Raw genomic sequence first — 20,424 nt, 5'->3', positions numbered from 1 at the left:
CTCATCTTTATAATGTATTTATATTCTAGAATATTTGATGTTTCCATAAATACCAGAATTCTGGAATATTCGATGAATGTATAAATTGCTGCACTCTCCGTCGAAGAGTTCAGTTCTGTTCTGGCTGTACGTTGGTGTCAGTTCCTAGTGTAATGGTTCTTTGAGGACCATGCCTACGGATGTGGACTTGATTGTGGTGTCGACGTTACATTGTTTGGTGGAGACGCCAGGTATTTGAAGATTACATCACAGTGGCTCCAATTAGGCAACATAAAAGCTGTCGCCTACAGCCCGCAGCTGTGGCCGAGCGGTTCTAGGCGCTTCAGTCCGGAACCGCGCGATTGCTACGGTCGCAGGTTCGAATCCTGCCTCGGGCTTGGATGTGTGTGATGTCCTTAGGTTAGTTAGGTTTAAATAGTTCTAAGTCTAAGGGACTGATGACCTCAGATGTTAAGTCCCATAGTACTTAGAGCCATTTGGCGCCTACACAGTCAGTACATCGTCCGCACGGTCTATATACACTCCTGGAAATTGAAATAAGAACACCGTGAATTCATTGTCCCAGGAAGGGGAAACTTTATTGACACATTCCTGAGGTCAGATACATCACATGATCACACTTACAGAACCACAGGCACATAGACACAGGCAACAGAGCATGCACAATGTCGGCACTAGTACAGTGTATATCCACCTTTCGCAACAATGCAGGCTGCTATTCTCCCATGGAGACGATCGTAGAGATGCTGGATGTAGTCCTGTGGAACGGCTTGCCATGCCATTTCCACCTGGTGCCTCAGTTGGACCAGCGTTCGTGCTGGACGTGCAGACCGCGTGAGACGACGCTTCATCCAGTCCCAAACAGGCTCAATGGGGGCAGATCCGGAGATCTTGCTGGCCAGGGTAGTTGACCTACACCTTCTAGAGCACATTGGGTGGCACGGGATACATGCGGACGTGCATTGTCCTGTTGGAACAGCAAGTTCCCTTGCCGGTCTAGGAATGGTAGAACGATGGGTTCGATGACTGTTTGGATGTACCGTGCACTATTCAGTGTCCCCTCGACGATCACCAGTGGTGTACGGCCAGTGTAGGAGATCGCTCCCCACACCATGATGCCGGGTGTTGGCCCTGTGTGGCTCGGTCGTATGCAGTCCTGATTGTGGCGCTCACCTGCACGGCGCCAAACACGCATACGACCATCATTGGCACCAAGGCAGAAGCGACTCTCATCGCTGAAGACGACACGTCTCCATTCGTCCCTCCATTCACGCCTGTCGCGACACCACTGGAGGCGGGCTGCACGATGTTGGGGCGTGAGCGGAAGACGGCCTAACGGTGTGCGGGACCGTAGCCCAGCTTCATGGAGACGGTTGCGAATGGTCCTCGCCGATACCCCAGGAGCAACAGTGTCCCTAATTTGCTGGGAAGTGGCAGTGCGGTCCCCTACGGCACTGCGTAGGATCCTACGGTCTTGGCGTGCATCCGTGCGTCGCTGCGGTCCGGTCCCAGGTCGACGGGCACGTGCACCTTCCGCCGACCACTGGCGACAACATCGATGTACTGTGGAGACCTCACGCCCCACGTGTTGAGCAATTCGGTGGTACGTCCACCCGGCCTCCCGCATGCCCACTATACGCCCTCGCTCAAAGTCCGTCAGCTGCACATACGGTTCACGTCCACGCTGTCGCGCCATGCTACCAGTGTTAAAGACTGCGATGGAGCTCCGTATGCCACGGCAAACTGGCTGACACTGACAGCGGCGGTGCACAAATGCTGCGCAGCTAGCGCCATTCGACGGCCAACACCGCGGTTCCTGGTGTGTCCGCTGTGCCGTGCGTGTGATCATTGCTTGTACAGCCCTCTCGCAGTGTCCGGAGCAAGTATGGTGGGTCTGACACACCGGTGTCAATGTGTTCTTTTTTCCATTTCCAGGAGTGTATTTAGAAGACCCAATGAATTCCAACTCAGTAGTAAGTCAGCTGAACATCACGCATCCATCAGTGTTTTCCAGAGGTTCTGGTCAGGACCTGCCGAAGTGGCTGAAAGGATTCGACTGAGTCGCCAAATACTACAGGTGGGATGACATGGTATATTTGGTACACGTGTACGTTTATTTGGACGTCACAGTTCAGCAATGGTTGAAAAACAACGAAGAGAAGCTCTACAGCTATGGCAAGTTCGAACTGAAGACAACATTTGGTGGCAATCAACAGAAACTCCGTTTAGCAGAAATACAATTGAAGTAAAGGCCCAAATTCGTGGCGAAACGACACAGTCATACACACAGAATGTTTTGGTCCTTTGCAGCATTGTGAATCCCAGCATGACACAAGCCTGTAAAATCTTACATTGAATGAAAGGAGTCGCAGAAGGCATGTACCAAACATTTCTAGGGAATGACGTCACAACAAAGATAAGTTCATAACGTGGTACTACCGCATCAAGGAGACGAACAGAGAGGATGGACAGACTTCCAGCGTCTTGGCTGCCAGCAGTAACAGCGCTACGGGACGGCAGCTCTTGCGAAACAACGCACACACAGGCGCGCGAAAGGCCAAAGTGACATAGGTACACACACTAGTGGCACACCTCAGCCGGCACTAGGCAGCAAGTAGACAGCGCTACGTCATAATTGCCGCCCGCTTCTCATCCTTATATTTACATTGTGGCAAGCAATTAAGCAAACATCAATCAAGAATGTCTATTTCCACCAATGACAAGAAATAATGCTAACACCAATAAAGGACGTCTAACACCCCTCCTCCTGATCCTCAATACCCTTTCAGATTGGACTGACAGACTATTTCGCCAGAATATAAGAATTAAAGTTTCTCTCGTTCAGCGTTTAGCAAAAATACCCTGAAGAAGGCCATTTGCAACAGTAGCCGAACCGTCGGAAAATTTTATACATCGACAATGCGCTCGCATACACAGAAGAATTTTATTAACTGTGGTCAAATTTAGGTTATACATCATAACACTGATTATTTCCTTCCTCTTAGACACGTATATTGTCATGTTAATTGTGAACGACAACAGCAGATAATTTGAGGAGGTAGAAAATTCAATTCAATTACGATTTAGTTTTTATATTATATTTTGTGTTCCCTAAAATTGTGAAAAAAATGCAAGGATGAATTTTGCTTCATAATTTCTCAAATTGAAAAAGTGTTCTCAATTTATCTGTAATAGTTTCAAACCTTACAGAGGACGAACTGTAGGACTCTACGGAAATTTCAAAATTAGGAGGGATACAACCGAAAATTTTTGATCATATTTTTATATTATTTCAGAACAGGTTAAAATAAGGTAAAAATACAGAAAAGACAAAGCACCTTCGCCGGCCGGGGTGGCCAAGCGGTTCTAGGCCCTACAGTGTGGAACCGCCCGACCGCTACGGTCGTAGGTTCGAATCCTGCCTCGGACATGGATGTGTGTGATGTCCTTAGGTTAGTTAGGTTTAAGTAGTTCTAAGTTCTAGGGGACTGATGACCACAGAAGTTAAGTCCCATAGTGCTCAGAGCCATTTTGAACAAAACGCCTTCCTTTCAGTTATTTCACTAAGTGAACGGTGAGTGGTGACATGGAAAAGAGTTAGTTAATTCCAGTGAGTGAGCTGTCCTGATACGACACCTGGGAAAGACGGTTTTGCCCATCTCTACTGAGTGTCAGAACATGTAGAAAGAAAGGAATGGAAGGACGGGAGATTAGCGTTTAACGTCCCGTCGACAACAAGGTCATTAGAGACGGAGCAGAAGCTCGGACTAGTGGAGGATGGGGAAGTCAATCGGCCCTGTCGTTTGAAAGGAACCATCCTGGCATTTGCCTGGAGCGAGTCAAGGAAATCATGGGAACTTAATTCAGGATGTCATCCTGCCAAATGCGAGTTCAGTGTGCTAATCATGCACCAAAATGGTTCAAATGGCTTTAAGTACTATGGGACTTAACTTCTGAGGTCATCAGTCGCCTAGAACTTAGAACTAATTAAACCTAACTAACCTAAGGACATCACACACATCCATGCCCGAGGCAGGATTCGAACCTGCGACCGTAGCGGTCGCTCGGCTCCAGATTGTAGCGCCTAGAACCGCACGGCTACCCCGGCCGGCACAGTCACTAAAATTTTCTACTTTTCTGACGTTGTCTGAATTATTCAGCACAACCTTTTGCATTCTGTTTTTCAAGTATGATTCAAACCAGCTGCGTGTAAAGCTATCAGTTTCAAGGCACATGAGTTTTTCTGAGAGAGTATCATGATCTACACAATCGGAGGCCTCTGAGAGATCACAACAAATACCAGTTGGCGAAATATTATTTAAGGCTTGTACTATTTGATGAGTGAATGTATAATTAACAATCTCAATCGAACAGCCTTTCAGGAAAACTAACTGTGATGTGCTTAAATAGACTGTTTCCACTTAAGTGTACATTACTTTTTCGAATATTTTGGAAAAAGGTGCCAGGAAGGAAAGTGGACGGTAACTGTTGAAGCCTGTCTTGTTACCTTCCTCATAAAGTCTTTTCTTGATAAAAAAACAAAGACTCTTGAATTCTGGTACACTCCGATGCGTCACTGATAGTATTAATGCTTTGCAGCACAGAGTTATGTGTATGTGTTTTCCTCAAAGCAGTCTTACGTTCAAAGGTTGATAAATCTACAGATACACCGAGTCTGGGCGAAGTTCTTGCTTAAAAATATGCGCCCGCCAATCAGAGTGGCAGCCAGTGAGGTCATGTCTGTTGCGCGTCCTTTAGTGGCATCTGTGCGTGGTGACCACATCGGAGACAGCGAGCGATGGAAGAGCGAGCCCGTTGGCGGGAGGTTTAACAGTGCTGCCTGACGAATAGCCGTGTGCGGCGAGGGGCGTGCCGGGTGTGGTCGGCGAAGACGCCGTCGATACCGCAAGGTATTCGGTTCGTTACACTGGATAGCGTGCAACAAATCTCCGTAAATACGTTTCAGAGAAGAAAAGGACAATAAACGCTGATCACTGAATTCGTGGGCTATATGTGCCGTCCCTTTTGATTTGTGGGGCGAATCCCTCACATGCGAATCTGTGTGTCTTCCTAGGTTTTCCGGTCGTTTTCACTACTGACGTCAAAACACCGACGGCGTGATCAGTGTCTTAAAATCACATGGGATGCATATCATCGAAGTGAACAACACGACTGCTGTTAAGTTCGTTGACATGCATTTTAATAGTTATACTAAAGTATTTCAGTGTTTGATGGATGCTGGCACAGTGTTGAAACGCACGTAAGAGTCGTGGTTTTTCATTTTATGTACGAACTTCGCTATGATATGTTAATCACCTCCCACCCCAAACTGATACGAGAAATACTGTACATAATGGTTCATGTCGATACATACATGACATTTTTACTGTGATGTAGGTTGATAACTGGAATTAGTTAGCTGATAAATAATGTCTTTACTTCAAAATAAAAGAACAGCCTATGCAGTGTTCTTTCGATAAATTCACAGTGTCTATGTACACCTACATCAAAATATTATCTCTGCATGTATCTCTTTGTGACACCACATGCTCCTTGGGCACAAATTATTATCGCCATATCTGGATTCTGGTGATTACGTTTTAACAATCCTTTGAGTCTATCAAAGATATTTCTATGTAACATTATTAATAATACGTAGAAAACAAGCCAGTCTTTGATAGTAAACTTCTTGAGCTGAATAAAACAAATTCACGATCGAAGATTTTGGTTTCCACGTATCCTCCGACACTGGATCGCTGTTAGCTTCGTGGTGACCAAGTCACCCCCCCCCCCCCCCCTATCGAGTTTATTAATATTAACTATTACACATTTGTTATTTAATGCGTTTAACAAGGGGGAACAGGAGACACCAAACAGACGTTGCTGATACCATGGCATAGAAGTACCGTCGATAAAGATTGCGGGTCATGATTTCTAATTGGCAATTGTTACTACTTGTGTTTCGTTACATACTGAGGTGACAAAAGTCATGGGATAGCGATATGCACATTCATATACAGATGGCGGTAATATTGCTTCACATCTTATAAAAGGACAATACACTGATGGAGCTGTCATTTGTACTCAGGTGATTAATATGAAAAGGTTTAAGACGTGACTATGGCGGCACGATAGGATTTAAAAGTCTTTGAATGCGAAATGGTAGTTGGAGCTAGATGCATGGGACATTCCATTTCGGAAATCGTTAGGGAATTCAATACTCCGAGATCCGTAGTCTCAACAGTGTGCCGAGTATACTAAATTTCAGGCATTACCTCTCACCACGGACAACGCAGTGGCCGACAGCGTTCACGTAACGACCGAGAGCAGCAGCGTTTACGTAGAGTTATCAGTGCTAACAGACAAGCAACACTGCGTGAACTAACCGCAGAAATCAATGTAGGACGTACGACGAATGCATCCGTTAGGACAGTGTACCTAATTTGGCGTTAACGGCCTATGGTAGTAGACGACAACCCCTGGGGAAGATGGTGTGCACCCCAACAGTCTGTATGTTAAAGTGTGTGAACTTTTTCAGATGTTTGTAAATCGTGAAATTTTGCCCTTGTGAATCAGCCTAGTATTCACCTGGTTGGATGTGAGAAACCCGCCAAAAAATAACATCCAGTCTGGCCGGCAACCCGGCCCTCGCCTTTAGGGGCCGGCGCAGCGACCGAATCAAGAAACGGCGAGCTAACACATACGGCTGTCCGGGAGAGGTGAAACTCGAATCACACCAGCAGTAAGAAACGAATTCCATGCCTTAGTTAGGCCTGCTCAGGGCAGAGAGGATGCAGTGAACCCCTGTTTCCAAGCCACACAGCTGGAGTGTGGATCACCTTTTCACAGGTTCATCTTCATATTGCGGAAATTGTGAAGGTAAACACTTCGCGAATGAAAAACGTTTTGATATAAATTGAGGTGAAAAAAGTCATGCGAGACCTCCTAATATCGTGCCGCACCTCCGTTCGCATGACGTACTGCAGCAACTCGACGTGGCATGGTCTCAACAAATCGTTGGAAGTTCCCTGCAGAAATACTGAACCAAGCTGCCTTAATAGCCGTGAATGTGTAGCCGGTGCAGGATTTTGTGCACGAACTGAGCTTTCAATTATATCCCATAAATGTTCGACAGATTCACGTCGGGCGATCTGGATGGCCAAATCAGTTGCTTGAATTGTCCAAAACGTTATTCAAACCAATCGCGAATAACTGCGGCCTGGTGACATGGCGCATTGTCATCCATAAAAATTCTATCGTTGCTTGGGAACATCAAGTCCATGAATGGCTGCAAACGGTCTCCAAGTAGCCGAACATAAACACTTCCAGTCAATCATCGGTTCAGTTGGACCAGAGGACCCAGTCCATTCCATGTAAACATAGGAAACATAGTTATGGAGCCACCACCAACTTGCACAGGACCTCGTTGACAACTTGGGTCCATGGCTTTCTGAGGTGTACGCCACACTCGAACCATACTATCAGCTCTTATCAACTGAAAGCAGGACTCACCTGCCCAGGCCACGGTTTTCCAGTCGTCTAGGGTCCAACCGATATGTTTACGAGCCCAGGTAAGCGCAGCAGACGATGTCATGTCGTTAGCAAAGCCACTCGCGTCGGTCATCTACTACCATAGGCCGTCAACGCCAAATTAGGTACACTGTCCTAACGGATGCATTCGTCGTACGTCCTACATTCATTTCTGCGGTTAGTTCTCGCAGTGTTGCTTGTCTGTTAGCACTGATAACTCTACGTAAACGCTGCTGCTCTCGGTCGTTAAGTGAACGCTGTCGGCCACTGCGTTGTCCGTGGTGAGAGTTAATGCCTGAAATTTAGTATACTCGGCACACTGTTGAGACTACGGATCTCGGAGTATTGAATTCCCTAACTATTTCCGAAAGGGAATGTCCCATGCATCTAGATCCAACTACCATTCCGCGTTCAAAGTCTGTTAAATCCCGTCGTGCCGCCATAGTCACGTCTTAAACTTTTTGATATGAACCACCTGAGTACAAATGTCAGCCGGCCGGAGTGGGCGAGCGGTTCTAGGCGGTACAGTCTGGAACTGCGCGACCGCTACGGTCGCAGGTTCGAATCCTGCCTCGGGCATGTATGTGTGTGATGTCCTTAGGTTAGTTAGGTTTAAGTAGTTCTAAGTTCTAAGGGCCTGATGACCTCAGAAGTTAAGTCCCATAGTGCTCAGAGCCATTTGAACCATTTGACAAATGTCAGCTCTGCCAATGCACTACCCTGTTATACACGTCAGTGTACACCGATGAGCCAAAACCTTATGCCGGCCGGTGTGGCCGTGCGATTCTAGGCGCTTCAGTTTGGAACCGCGTGACCGCTACGGTCGCAGGTTCGAATCCTGCCTCGGGCATGGTTGTGTGTGATGTTCTTAGGTTAGTTAGGTTTAAGTAGTTCTAAGTTCTGGGGGACTGATGACCTCAGATGTTGAGTCCCATAGTGCTCAGAGCCATTTGACCCAAAACCTTATGACCACCTGCTCAATAGCATGTTGTTCCACTTTTCAGAGACAGTACGAAAGAGATTCTGCTTGGCATGGATTCTACAAGTCCTTGACAGAATTCCAGAAGTATGTGGCACCTGACGTCTACACACAAGTGAAGCAATTCCTGCAAATTACGGGATGGTGATTTATAGGCACGCAGCTTTCGTCCGGTATGTGTTCCAGTGGGTAGAGATCAGGCACATTTTATAACCAAGACATCAATGTGAGTTCACTACAATGCTCCTCAAACTACTGTACACGATTCTGACCTTGTACTACGGACAGTTATCCTGCTGGAAGATGTCATCGCCGTAGGGAGAGACTTCAAACATGAAGCGATGCAGGTGGCCCGCAATAACGTTCTCGTAGTTCAATGCTATCATGATGTCTTCGACTACCACCACAGTTCCCATGGAAGCCCAACGCAATGTACCTCTTAGCATAATTCTCCCCTTACCGGCCTGCATTGTGGCGCAGTGAATGTTTCGTGCAGTCATTTGCCTGGATGAGGGCGTGTAAGGTCCCAACCATCGATCTGGTGTAACAAGAAATAAGAATCATTCGACAGGCGCCACGTTTCTATTGCACCAGCATCGCACCCCCGTAGTAGATCTGCCACAGACCGCTGTATATCCTGGATTACCTCCGACCTCTACCTCTTTTTGATGAGACGTGGTCATCCAGTACCATACGGCCTACTCATTATTTCACCATCCTTCAACCACTTTCCATAGGTGCTCACAACAGCACTACGCCAACAGGCGACCAGCTTTGCCATTTCAGAGCTTCTCGTTTCCAGCCGCAGCTCAACAATTTGACCTTTTTGAAAACCGCATATTAGAGGTGGAATCCAAAATTTTCGGGACTGGTGCTGCCATATGGGAAATAGGAGTAGTAGACCTTTGCACCGCCAGGTGGCGAGAGCTGCATATCTGATGAGTCAGTGTGCGGAGTGGCATTCAGCTGGGAAGACGTGTTGAACGTCCACAGTGATTTCCGTAATACCCTGTGTTTGGTGTGTGGAGATTTTACGATGAATCCGCGAACAGAACAGCGCGTGTGTATGAAATTCTGTGTGAATCTCGGGAAAAGTGTTGCCGAGACCCTTGCGATGATTCAACAAGTGTTTGGGGGACAGAGCATGAGCCGTACGTTGTATGACGTCCTTAGGTTAGTTAGGTTTAAGTAGTTCTAAGTTCTAGGGGACTGATGACCATAGATGTTAAGTCCCATAGTGCTCAGAGCCATTTGAACCATGAGCCGTACGCGTGTGTTTGAGTGGCATGCCCGGGCTCTCCAAACCCCAAAAAAGCTAAACAGGTGAAGAGCAAAATCATCGTTTTCTTTGATACCAAGGGAATTGTGCACAAAGCATTCGTTCCACTCAACAAAACAGTGAACTCCACGTGCTACTGTGACGACGGCCCGAGCTTTGGCGTCAAGGGATCTGGCTGCTGCACCACGACAACGCGCCCTGTTACACGTCATTGCTCACCAGGACCTTTTTGGCAAAAAACAACATGGTGATTGTACCCTACCCACCGTACTTGCCAGATTTTGCACCTTGCGATTACGCACTATTTCCAAAACTGAAATTCAGGTTGAAAGGCAGTCGGTTCGGCACTCTAGAGAGGATTCAAGAAGCATCGCTGGCGGTGATGAAGACCCTCAAAGAACAGGACTTCCACAAAACGTTTGACCAGTGGCAGAAGCGCTGGGACCGGTGTGTACGTGCGAATGGGTGATGGTGACCATTAGTCCAAAGGTAAGGGTTTCGTCAGTCCCGAAATTTTGGATAGCACCTCGTATCAGTGGATTTCCGCATTTGCGGCCCTTATCTTCGCTGTAATGACTGCCCATTCGTCTAGGTTCCGCTTACATTCTTTCCTTACTGCGTCACGTGTCCGCAACACCACCAGGAGCGTTTAGCCTCGCGGTGAGCGGTGGTCTACATCTACATCTACATAGATACTCCGCAAGCCACCGTACGGTGCGTGGCAGAGGGTACCATATACCACTACTAGTCATTCCCCTCCCCGTTCCACTCCCAAATACAGTGAGGGAAAAACGACTGTCTATATGTGTCTGTGTGAACCCTAATTTCTCGTATCTTATCTTCGCGGTCCTTACGCGCAATGTATGTTGGCGGAAGCAGAATCGTTCCGCAGTTAGCCTCAAATAGCGGTTCTCTACATCCTCTCAAAAACTTTGTCGAATGAAACGTCGCCCTCCTTCCAGGGATGCCCACTTGAGCTCCCGAAGCATCTTCACAACAGCCACGTGTTGTTCGAACCCAATGGTAACAGATCTAGCAGCCCGCCTCTGTACAGCCAAGATATCCTTTCTCAATCCGACCTAGCTTTTGGCTCATCAGTGTGTACTAGAGGCTCTTACTACTCCTCTGAGTGACTCAGCTCTTAGTACAAGACTTCTGCAAATGGTTCAAATGGCTCTGAGCACTATGGGACTTAACATCTGAGGTCATCAGTCCCCTAGAACTTAGAACTACTTAAACCTAACTAACCTAAGGACATCACACACACCCATGCCCGAGGCAGGATTCGAACCTGCGACCGTAGCCTTCGCGCGGCTCCAGAGACTTCTGCCAACTTGGCGCCTACCACGATATCCATTGTAGTTGACACTGACTTCTCGATGCAGATTTTACGTTTCGACACCTCCAGAAAACCGACAAAAGCGACCCTGTGCGATCCTGCTGCGTCCTATACAGGGATACGGTCCCAGCCAGGAACTACGTGCTATCGTTACTGGCACAACTTTCTATTTCCATCCTAAATGGATGTTCTTGAGGGAGAGTAGGTCACTGGTTCTGGGGAAACTCTTCGGATCTGTTAGATTCCCTTTATCTGGCTGGCTGTGCCCACACGATACCTAACAACCACTGCTGTCTCCGTGAAAATGAATAATTATAAACTGAAAGGAATTACATCAGAATTGAAAGCATCCAAAACCTCTTCCGAGCGTAACGAATACCGTTTTCGGATTTTCCTCACCGGGATACACAGAAAATCGTTCCGCATATTTTAGCAGACACCAAGTAATAACTTCTTTTCTACACAAAACATCACACATCAATTTAATTAAGTGTCCTTACATTTTGGACTTCCAAAAACCAAACACCGTCCGGACAGGCTCTGAAGGCCCAACGGTACCGACCGGCTGCCGTGTCATCCTCAGCCTTAGGCCTCACCGGATACCGATACGGAGGGGCGTGTGGTCACCACACAGCACCCCCGGCCGTTGTCAGTTTTCGTGACCGGTGCCGCTCCTACTCAACCAAGTAGCTCCTCAAGTGACGTCACAACGGCTGAGTCGAGACCCACGAGAAAGACAGGCCGCGGCGCGTACGTCACAAACGTGGGCCTGAATTCGCTCGCTCAGCTCAGCAGACAAAATGCGTTTCTCAACCTGTTCACTCGCAGCTGGGCGTGTACGTAATAACGAGATCTGCACCGTCTTCTGGAATCTGCTATTATGAAGTCTTATTGATTAACATTACTACAACAAAATTTAATTTAAGATCAGTACCCGATATAAATGGTATAACTGCTTGTTTATGGAATTTAGTCTCTTCCGCTTAACAGTCCTCATTTCATACAACAAGTGGTGCATTATGCAACTGATAATCATTCTGACATGATTTTAATTTTATTGTACCCCAGTACAGCCATAACAGATAATAAGGAGGCCTATGGACCTCCGATTCTTGCATCAAGTGTCAACTTGATACGCTTAATAGTTTTATTTTTAGCCCTTCTTAAATAGTGGTGCCATATTTCGTCGACATGGAACAACGGAATATAGTATTTCAGGAATTTTTTTCGTTTTGTAAGAGTCATCGCCAATGGAAATTTATCCGAAATTGATGACGTCTTATAATTAATCTTCTCCTTCAGTTCCACCAGTTCAGAAATGGACAGCAGAGTTTAAACTTTCCGTACTTGTTTTGGAAATTATCGACGTAAAAAAACATCCCTAAAATCTAGACACTGATGACAACAATGGGAAAAGGTGACAAGCAGTATTTACCGTTTCGCGCCACAAGCGCACTACAGGAAATATTACACACATTGTCGTGGATTATTATCAACGAGAAAGCTTTGCACATAATAGCTGCCACATTTGTAGAACGCTGACCAAAAGGAAATTCAAAAGCGAGGTTCTCAGGAATTTTTGGAGCATTTTAGTAAGATTACAGCAGAAACAAAGCAGTGGGTAGAGCGTCTGTGTCATTGTTTGAGATTACAGGCATCGACTATGGTGCTTCTAGCGAGTGTTGCTCACCAAAGCATAAAGAATGCTAGAAAATTAGATGCGGCAGCTTGATGCAATATCGTTATATATGATTTTCCATTTCTTGAATAGCAGGATTTTTGATTAAAAGTAAGATGAAATAATTTACTTGTTTTCTACGTTTACATGTGTTCAAGTATGTCATAGAAGACTTAATAGCTCATAAATGGGTACAAACCTTTCGAAAAGGGTCGTAACGACTGTGAAGTACCCGTAATACCTGTAGTTCCAGCACATCAACCACCGATGTAAACCTGAAAAAAAGAATGTTGTTTCTGAAAATCACAGACTTACAATTATAGAATATAAACACTGCAGAAAATTTAAATTTGTGTCAGAACTGGAACCTACTCGAATAACTCAAGTGAGTAAGCAATACCGGCAACTGTCTGATTAACTTCCAGTTCGTCAAGGGTCTAAAACCTGCCATAAATGTATTTAGTATACACGGGTCCCTAGGAAAGTGAGTGAAACATGTCATCGTACGCTAAGACAATTGCAGTACAAGAGATATGCATTGTAGAAGACAATACATGTTCTGGTTTCTGAAGACAAAGTTCTGCTGCGTTTTGGATAACAGTTACGAGTACATCACACCGCGTGAGTGAAATGGCGCGGCATATGGAAATGTCCTTCAAAGTTGGAGAACGTGGGACAGCAAGATTCTTCTGATTAAAACGCCCAAATTGCAAACAGATTCAACGTGAAATTCTGGCGGTGTATGGACCAAATGCAGTGTCCAGTCCAGCCGTAGTGAAATGGTGTCAACAAATTGATGAAGGCGCACAGACATCGACCACAGACGACAATTTCTAGGCAGTCGAGGAGCTGATTCACAACAATAGAAGAGTTTCCGAAGGTGAGAACCTTCCCACAGCGTTTCTAGAATGACTCCGTGACCAAAGAGCTGATTTCTTTCATCTAGGAATTGAACCATTGCTAAAATGTTCCGTTGTTTACTGAGACTTGGTGAGTAAAGGAAAAGTAGTATCATGTATGTGTTTCATTTAGAAGTGTACTGTGACATTCAGTAAAAGTTAGTGGGTGGACTTTTCCACTGTCGGGCGCGCAGTCGGGGAGAGTGACGTCGTGTCCATCAGTTGATATAAAAGACCTCAAACGGCAGTGTCAGTACGACAACGGGCAGCGCCACTAGAGTATTACCTGCAAGTGCCTGATGCCCAGACGACACGTTCGACAGCTTGTTGCCCAGCTAGACGGGTTCGATAGGGGCCGCATCGTGGGGCTATGGGAGGCTGGATGGTCCTATCGTGGTATTGCGCGCCACATCGGTCGTACGGACTCCAACATTGCCCGCTGTTGGCGGCGATGGATATAGGAAAGCACGGATGCACGACATAAAGGATCTGGCCGTCCGACGTGCACCACAAGGAGGGAGAATCGACGGATTGTCCGCCACTCGCGCACAAATGCAACGGCAACGACATGATACGCACAGTTTTATAAAATCTGCCGCGTGGGATTAGCCGAGCGGTCTCAGGCGCTGCATTCAAGGGCTGTGCGGCTGGTCCCGGTGGAGGTTCGAGCCCTCCCTCGGGCATGGGTGTGTGTGTTTGTCCTTAGGATAATTTAGGTCAAGTAGCGTGTAAGCTTAGGGACTGATGACCTTAGCAGTTAAGTCCCATAAGATTTCACACACATTTGAACATTTGATCAAATCTGTGTAGATTAACCTGTGTAGATTTGAACCGAAAATTTTGAAATTTTAGCATGCAGTAGAGTCAAGAAGTTAACGATGTGTTGTGGCTTTCAACTTGAGTACTTCAGAGGCAAGCCACATCAGTATGCATCTCCCAGACACGCAGATGTTCGCATCATGTTTTTAAAAACTTCTATTAGTTTTATCTTGCTAGATAGGGCGATACATTTTATTGGGCTCTACTCAGGAAATTCTTTAAAGAATTGAACAGCTCCAAACTTGTTATTAATTTACAAATGAGTTAAAGCGTTAACTATTTGACGTTAAGCAAATAATGAAAAATGGATGAATATAGTTTGGGAAATTTGCGCTCGGTTTGAAGCAAGAGCAAGTGTTTCACGCGTCTCAATTTTTATGACATCATATATCCTGAACTATGTGTCGTACAATCATGTAATTTTACAGGCACACCCAGTGGTATATGTGTATACTGCCTGCAACCTGTATTGATAATAGAGTCGGTAGTAAGGAAGTGATAAATTAAAACGTCGTGTCTGATGCTGAAGTTAAACTGTATGAACAGAGAACATGTAGCAAGCAATAAACTTTCTTTCTTTGACCGTTTTGTGGTCGGTATTAGCGAGAGAATGTCACGTAAAAGGTTTAAATTATGTTTAAGATTTGTTGCAAGTCTCTATATGCAGTCATTCTCAAATAATGGATGAATGAAGTCCAGGTATTTGCGCGCCATCAGTTACGCTGCTTCAAGGAAAACACAGTTTCTAACTGTAATGCTTGTTTTCATGTGTTTAACTTTTAACATAAGCTTATACCCCTTAACGAGTAGATTGTGGCGGCATTTTAAATATCTAAATTCGGTCAATAATTACGAAAATATTGAAAATCAAATTTTTGTTGCTCCCGTAAGCCGTTAGACAAGGAGTCTGCAACTGGTAACGGTTTCCGGGTTTCGGTGTAGTCGCTGGTAATGTAGATTATCTAATCACTGAAAAGTCCCAAACTGAAATGCAAGGATCAGTTATAATGACCGGAAAGGTATATAATTGATAGAGTCAGCTGCTGCCACAACACAGGTTGAAATATGATGAAGTTAAGCCACTGGTTAAGAAGGGAGAGAAAGAAATAGCATCAAATTTCCGTCCAGTTACACTTTTGCCAGCATTCTCAAAATTTTTAGAAAAAGTAATGTACAATCGGCTTTATAACCATCTTATCTCAAATAACATACTGTCAAAATCACAGTTCGGATTTCTAAAGGGTTCTGATATTGAGAATGCTATCTACACTTACAATGAAAATGTGCTTAAGTCATTAGACAAAAAATTGCAGGCAACTGGTATATTTTGTGATCTGTCAAAGGCATTTTACTGCGTAAATCACAATATCCTTTTAAGTAAATTAGAATATTATAGTGTAACAGGAAATGCTGCAAAATGTTTCAAATCTTATATCTCTGGCAGGAAACAAAGGGTCTTATTAGGCAAGAGACATGTATTAAGGTATCAGGCATCATCCAACTGGGAACTAATTACAAGTGGGGTCCCACAAGGTTCCATTTTAGGGCCCTTACGTTTTCTTGTGTATGTCAATGACCTTTCATCAGTAACATTACCAGATGCCAAGTTCGTTTTGTTTGCCGATGATACAAACATTGCAATAAATAGCAAATCAAGTGCAGAGTTTAGAAAGATCGGCTAATAAAATATTTGTGGCCATTAATCACTGATTCCTAGCCAATTCTTTGTCACTAAACTTTGAAAAAACACGCTACATGCAGTTCAGAACTTGTAAGGGGTGTCCCACGAGTATATGCCTAACATACGATGACAAGCATATAGAAGAAGTGGACAGTGTTAAATTCTTGGGATTACAGCTTGATAATAAATTCAACTGCGAGGAGCACACCACATAACTGCTGAAGCCCCTTAACAAGTCTCTATTTGCAATGCGAATTATATCAGACATAGGGGATATAAAAATGAAAAAGCTCGCATACTGTGCTTACTTTCATTCCATAATGTCATATTGGATTATTTTTTGGGGTAATTCATCAAGTCAAGCTAAAGTTTTCCGGGCACAAAAACGTGCAGTAAGAGTTATATGTAGTGTGAACTCAAGAACATCCTGCAGAAGCCTGTTTAGGAAACTAGGGATACTAACCACTGCTTCCCAATATATTTATTCCTTAATGAAATTTGTCATCAAAAATATATCACTTTTTCAAACCGACAGCTCAATTCATGGAATCAATACTAGAAATAAGAATAATCTTCACGATAATTTAAAGTCACTTACTCTTGCACAAAAAAGTGTGCATTATTCAGGAACACACATTTTGAATAATTTGCTAGCAGCCATAAAAAGCTTAACAACCAATCAAATTCAGTTTAAGAGAAGCCCAAAGGATTTATTGATGGCCAACTCCTTCGACTCCATTGATGAATTTCTCAGTAGACTTAACTGATCCGTATATGTAAGTACAATATAACTTCCGCGCAATTTCAGTGCAGTAATGTGTTCATTGTAAACAAGTGTGTGTGTGTGTGTGTGTGTGTGTGTGTGTGTGTGTGTGTGTGTGTGTGTGTAAGTACAATCTAACTTCTGCACCATTTCAGGGCAGCAATGTGTTCATTGTAAAGAAGTATTATAGCAGCTCTATTACATATTTATTACCTTACAAATAAAAAAAAACTTTTTTATTTTAAATTCAGTGCATTAGTGTTTGTAAACTGATTCTTTCATATATTGTTCATTAAAAAAAATGACGATCATTCCACTTGGGACCTGTGGGTTGGTACATTAGCTTATTTGTTTGAGTTGTAAATATTTGTCATGTATTATTGTTTTTCTGAAATGTTCTAAATCCTGGAGGACCTCCTCACTACGGATCAATTAGAATGAAAGTAAATCTACCCAGAGCAGGGTGATCCAAACGCCGATCATTTCGGTTCACGAAGACTGCCCCCGTGGAACTCCTGATACCAGACTTTCCGCACCAAACGTCGGACGACACACACTTAAAAGTAGTTATCGAACAGCTCCAACCCCAGATCCCAACAGAGACAAACTTAGACGACGTAACGATTTTGGGATACAAGCCAGTGTTTCAATACAAACACAGACACAGGGATACAAAACAGCTGTTATCCTTCCCCACCTATCCAGCAACTCCCCCAACGACAGGCAATCAGAGAAAATGAACTGAGAACGCTCCCTTCTGCACACTAGAGTGGTAATAGAAGCATGACAGGGAAGCCGAACGTCAGTGCCGAAACTCTCAGGTATTCGGACGCACCATGAACTACTGCTACATGCAAACACGGTGTGCGAAATGTTCAGGTCAACACCGTTGAAAAGATACTACGAGAGCACTAAGCTAAACATTCACTAGTCACAAGGGCAAAGAGGCACACCTAGCCTCATGGAAGGAGGGTGGGTTCCACCAGAAAAACACATAACCACACAAAGCACGACATTCCAAGACAAGAGGAAAACCACAACAGATGCAGCCAGCATAAACAAATCCCTCAGACCCAGCAGACTTACTGCCACTACTGCCACTAAACGCCAAGAGACTGAAACACCCGGACTTCGAAACTGAGAGAATAAGTCAACAATGGGACAAGAATCCGACAGAAACTATACACCCCTGACGCCAGTGCCTCAGACGCATGTAGAATCTGTCACAGGCTCGCCCCAGACATCAAACCAGGACATCTCACACATGAGCGGCCCGCTGGGCGCAGCAGTATGAGAAGAGTACACTGGACTTATTAAACTAAGCGCAGCTGTTCTCAACACTAATCGAAGCACAACCCACAAGACAACTAAGGCAGCATATCTGCTAGAAAGAATACTAAAAGACATGATTCAACATGGCATAGGCAAGAGTCCCAAACGGGCCACTTACCTTTTCTATATCGAACCCAAATTGTACAACAAAGAAGAAAATATAAATACAAACACTCATCTCTGAAGAAACGTCATTTCACTAGCAGCTGGAACCCACCTGATCCCCGCTCTACTGTATCCGGTTTAGCAATGTAATGACCTGTAGAACAGACAGACCGAAGTCAAGGGTACAGCGGTGTTCATTAGGAACTCAGTTGTCAATGACGCTGTTGAATAGCTAGTCTTGTGGCACGTTGAAGCCACACTGGTAACCATAAATACAGGAGGCAGTGTAGTGGTGGTTGGGATGGCTTACCTAATCCCAAACAGACATACAAGAGGAGGACCTAATAAAATCTCTCTCACACACCTGAAAGTACTGCTAGCTGGTAAACAGAATGCAAAGCATCCAGCGTGTAGCCTCCCACCACAAACCCAAAGTGAGAGAACCTATTATAGGGATGGGAGACGTAATGCAATTTGTGGTCAGTGACTGTGTTTTCGCAGCTCACCGCCCAGGCTTGTTAGAAGTGACCCTAACGAAAAATATATCAAAAGACACTGCACTAGGAGCCTTAAATGCTTTATGTTCAGATCACAACAATGTACTAATGCAAACGTGAAGAGTTCGCCAACAATCAGATTTCCCGAGACCAGATAACATTAGAAACTGGGACCAATACAAGAGACACGGACCAAATTGCATCCGGCCAGACGCTGACTTCTCCATGACGGCAAAAGTTGACAAAGAAATAAACAATATCACAATGACAATTCAGACCAACATACGCAACGCTACCACATAGACGCCAAAAGAAAACAATTGACAAGAACTACCCCACTAACTAGGGAAGCTATGAATCCTGCCTCGGGCATGGATGTGTGTGATGTGCTTGGGTTAGTTAGGTTTAAGTAGTTCTAAGTTCTAGGGGACTGATGACCTCAGATGTTAAGTCCCATAGTGCTCCGAGCCATTTGAACCATTTTTTGGATAGTATTTCCTTTGATAGTATGAACTTGTCTTACAGAGTTGGTGTGACGGCGAAGTTGCAGTTTTCCGGCGAGACACCAGAAAGGAGCGTACAGTAGGAAGTAGTACGGGAACAGCTTTCCGCAGTATGTTTCAGATGTCAGGATCGTATGTGTTGCCACTGTAAAGTGTGAAGCAAAGGTGAAGTCGCAGTTGGACAACTAGAACTCCACAAACACCGAGAGACAGAAGAATTGGACCAAAAAAGGAAAAAAAAAAAAATCCGTAAAATAGAGGGTACGCATAGTGCCCTGTCACAGAAAATCTCGCCGCATCCTCACAGCCTCGTACAATGGTATTTACTGTTCGTCCAGTAGCAGTTCTTTTTTGTCATATAAAAATGTTTATATGTTCAAGAAAGTTAATTTTAACGCCATGGAGGTTTTCTCTGTAAATTTTAAGGACCTTTTTAACATCAGTTAGTCGCAAGTCATCGAAACAACTAAGCGGTTCAAGCGATTGGAGAAAGGTGCAGGTTGTTTCCTCTTTCAAGAAGTGTCGTTAGACAGATGCGTTTTTCTCGAAGGCGATTTACCTTTATCCATGTGGCATCTGCTGTAGCTTGGGCTCTGCAGTCGCACTCTCTACCTTTTAGTGGAAAATTTCCTGTTTGCAGCTTAGAACTCAAAGCAATAATATTGTTTATGTCATGCCTACATGTTTCTGTTGTGTTTTTTAAGCGCCGGTAATAATATATCATAAAATTTTATGTTTTTTGGGATTATCTTTTTATGCTCCTTTTCCTACTTTTATGTTTAGAGCGTGCCTTTTCATAATGTTTTCTGGCGAGTTTCCTGGAACGTTATCATGCATTCTTTAATGTTTAAAGCGTTTATACAAGCCCGTGAGAGCCGGCCAGAGTGGCCGAGCGGTTCTAGGCGCTACAGTCCGGAGCCGCGCAGCTGCTATGGTCGCAGGTTAGAATCCTGCCTCGGGCATGTATGTGTGTGATGTCCTTAGGTTAGTTAGGTTTAAGTAGTACTAAGTTCTAGGGGA

The 20,424-nt window shown here is 44.7% G+C and overlaps 1 protein-coding gene across 1 annotated transcript in view; it reads right to left on the bottom strand.

The window, feature by feature from the left end:
• The window catches only part of LOC124721995 (1-acyl-sn-glycerol-3-phosphate acyltransferase alpha), a 334,826-nt gene that overhangs the window by 272,538 nt on the left and 41,864 nt on the right, over positions 1 to 20,424 (bottom strand). Inside the window, exon 2 of the mRNA XM_047247168.1 lies at positions 13,005 to 13,080. The gene's annotated coding sequence lies outside the window, so the exon portion shown is untranslated. The remainder of the gene's footprint in view (positions 1 to 13,004; positions 13,081 to 20,424) is intronic.

This window comes from Schistocerca piceifrons, chromosome X (genome assembly GCF_021461385.2).
Source record: "Schistocerca piceifrons isolate TAMUIC-IGC-003096 chromosome X, iqSchPice1.1, whole genome shotgun sequence".
Classification (NCBI taxonomy): domain Eukaryota; kingdom Metazoa; phylum Arthropoda; class Insecta; order Orthoptera; family Acrididae; genus Schistocerca; species Schistocerca piceifrons.
Note: the sequence above shows the minus strand (reverse complement) of the source record. Positions and strands in the feature narration are given on the sequence as shown.